The sequence below is a fragment of the Hippopotamus amphibius genome, chromosome 3, assembly GCF_030028045.1.
Source record: "Hippopotamus amphibius kiboko isolate mHipAmp2 chromosome 3, mHipAmp2.hap2, whole genome shotgun sequence".
Taxonomy (NCBI): Eukaryota; Metazoa; Chordata; class Mammalia; order Artiodactyla; family Hippopotamidae; genus Hippopotamus; species Hippopotamus amphibius.
This window is the reverse complement of record NC_080188.1, coordinates 95,891,557-95,895,150: the sequence shown is the minus strand read 5'-3', so window position 1 is coordinate 95,895,150 and position 3,594 is coordinate 95,891,557.

The following is a 3,594-nucleotide window of genomic DNA, read 5'->3' as shown; positions in this document are numbered from 1 at the left end:
TCTCTCTCTCCCTTTCTTCTGGAGCTTGCCTGCACTCTCTCACGCATGGTTCTCCCCACCCCTACCCTGTCCTCTCTCTGATTCTGTCTGTCTCTCTCTGTTTCTTTTTGTCTGTCTGTCTCTCTGTGTGTCTCCCTCCCTCCCTCTCTTCCTCCTTCTCTTTATTTTGTCATCTTTACTTTCCCAGTCACCTTTAGGCCCAACTAAAACCCTTAACCTTTTGAAATTGCCGCTTGGGGAGGGTTATGTTTCTCTGCTTCAGTTCTGAAATTCAGTGCCCACGATTGCAACTGGACTTGGCCTTTAATGAAGCTAATCAAGTTGTAGCTCTGCCTTCCAAATTCACAGCTTGCTGTGAGCAGACAGGCGTGGGAGGAGAGGAAACTGGAACACTGGGTACTGGAGATCCCTTCCCCAACCCCGTCCCTCTGTCACCTCTTTTACCAAGAAAATTTTTTTAAGATCCCAGCTAAATGACTAGTTCTTTTTAACCCTCCTTCCTTTACAGTAATGTTCATATTTATTAATGCTTCTCAAGCTTTTTTAACCTATACATCTAATTTTTTTCCAGTTTTACATTTTCTAGTCTTATTTCAAAAGTAAGAGTATTTCCCCCAAATATAAAATTATAATTGAATTTTCCCCTCACTTACATACACCTAGAGATTCTCAGCCAGCCCTGTGTGAGGAAGGTGGGAACTGACTCTACCCTCCCATGTGGCCCTCTTTGAAAAATCACTGTTGCAACTGTACTGCTCCCGGGAGCTTGGTTAGTAAATCTGCCAAAATTGAAAAAGAAATTCTAAAGAGTAAGTTGATATAGATATCCCAAACTACATTACGTGAAGAGCTTGGGCTATAAAATAGGAACTTAATTGGTCCCTGGGGAAAATGTTCAGATTTCTTAGAGATTCTATAGCTGGTACTAGAACCGTGCAGCAATGACTTTCGATTTTGCAACCAATAAAAACTAGCAGCAACAATAATCCTTGTGTTTCCAGTCATGCAAAACGGAATTTAGAGAGCCCTCTGATTAGTCTATGCGAGTTTTCTATTTTCAATTGCTTTTCCAAAATATGTGGTTCTGCATTTCAGTTTTTATACCAAACTGGCCTATGCACATTCCTGAAAAAATGCGAGCCAGAAGTTAGTAACTGTTGGATAAGGCTGAGCAACACTGGAACAATGTGGTAAGCTTGCCTTCTTAGCATTTATCTGACCTTGGGAAATTTGGTGTTTCTACAACTGAGGTGTTTTTTTGTTTGTTTTGTTTTGTTTTATCCTTCTTTGGCAAAGCATAGAGACTGAATTTGTCTATGAATTTGAAATATTGAAAGTATTAAAGTTCACACATGCTCTTTATTTGTGGGACTATATTTTTACCTTTAGTTATCAATATGCAATAAGCATATGCATAGCACTTTCTCCCTTTTTCCTAAAAATAGTTATCAATATTATCTCAGTAACCCTTACTGCCCCCCTGTGTAGTAAGGCAATGCTCTTGCTCTCTCTTATTTTTTAAACTGGGCTGACCAAATCTTAGAAGTAAAAGTTTTTCCAAACTAAACAGAGAAATGGTGCTGTAACTGGAAATAGAATTCAAGACAGCAGGACCTAGAACTTCTCAAGTTGTAGTAAGATATAAAATTTGATTCAATCTACACAGTGTCAAGGAAGCTTATTTAAGACAACATTTGGCATCATTACATGGAAAAATAACTCCTAAATAAGTATGTATGAAGCATAAACACACGTTTACTGTATCCAGTAATATGCAGATCTTGCCTAACAGTTGCTGGTGTTCAGAAATGCTTCAGGTCAGGGAAGGGAAGACCAAATCTACTTCTAAATCTATCCCATTTCCTTTGGAAAACATAATACCCTCTTGAAATATATTTGATATTTCCATTACCAACCATTGTTTCTGGTAATGATGTGCTATGTATTTGGCCTTGCCCAATACTATTACCTGATACTATTTTTTTGTCCGCTGATATACTTGTCCTCTGACTGCAAATATGTTTCCTTCATTAAAGTCAGTGATGGTTTTCCTGACCTTATCTTTAGATATTTCACCACAGGAATATGTACCAATTCAAGAGGTTTAATTTGAACAGTTAATGTCACTTTTGAGTATAAATGTGATATTTTGGTGATAGGCTGTTTTAAAGGGATACACAGGTGCTAGGGGAACTCTTTGAGGCCATACTGTTGAGCATAGAGTTATCCAACTCCATTCAAACCACCCTCTACTAAATCCCTCCCAATAACTCTTCTACCCCCTGAGCTTTTTTCACACTTTTATTTAGACTGAGGGTGTTTTAAGGGAGAAACGTCCTTGACATGATCACTGCTCCCATATCTGTGCCAGATTGCTAACACATGCATTGCCACGCTGAAAGGAGCTACATTTTTGGTCAATATACGAAAATCAGCTTATTGTTTTTAAACTATGATACATACTCATTATGAACAAAATTCTAACATGACAGGATGGTACAAAGAAGAAAATAGAAATATACAGAAATTCCCAGAGAAAGCATCTGACAGTGTGGTGACACCCTCCAATGTTTCTCTGCACAAATTTACACTTTTGCAGACAAATATAATCGTACCTAAAGGAAACCACACTGTACTGGCTGTTCTGAAACACACTTCTTTTCAGTCAGCCATTTGTCCCAGACATCCTTCCATACCCATCAATATAGAGCTACTTTCTTGTCTGACAGGTTGCAGCATATTCCTTTGAATCCATGTACTATAATTTACTTAATTATCTAGGCTGTTTCTGAATTTCTGCTACTATAAATAAAGCCACAGTGAGTATCCTTTTGTGACATCTGTTCTCACTTATTCATTTATTTCTTTTGAATAAATTTTTATATGTGAGGTTTTTGGTCCTTTTTATGCATATTGCCAAACTATCCTCTAGCAACATTGTATCAACTTACATTCCCACCAATAGGACATAACGGTATCCATTTCCTAAAACCATCTCCAACTCTCAATATTATTAACCTTTTAATATTTGTCAATTGGGCCAAAAAGTGATATTTCATTGGCTAGTTTTGATCCTACCTAATAAGGTTAAACATCTCATATGCTTTATTGGTCATTTGGATTTCTTCTTTTTGTAAATTTCCTGTTCATTTCTTTTGTCATCTTTCTTTTGGCTTTTCACTTCTTACATGAGTGCAATATATATATTTTTACTTTGAGCTCTCTGTTTTGCATCATGTTGCAAAACATTTTCCCAATTTTTGTCATCTATCTTTCTCCCTTCACTATAGCATAAGTTGCAAGTTTCTTTTTTGTTTGGTTGTTTGCAGCACAGAACTTTAAATAAAGTCAAAGTTATAAATCCTAGTCTTTTTTGGTTCCTGATTTTTCAGGACATAGTTTTGCCATATTCCAATATTCCAAAGGGAGAAATAGTTATCTACGTTTTCTTCTAGTACTTCCAACATTCCATCTGTCACACTTACATCTGTGATCCATCTGGAAGGTATTTGTGTGTAAAGAGTTGAAATCTTGGTCTGTTTTTTCCAGATGACTGACCTGCTGTCCCAAACCCTTACTGAATGGTCTTCTTCT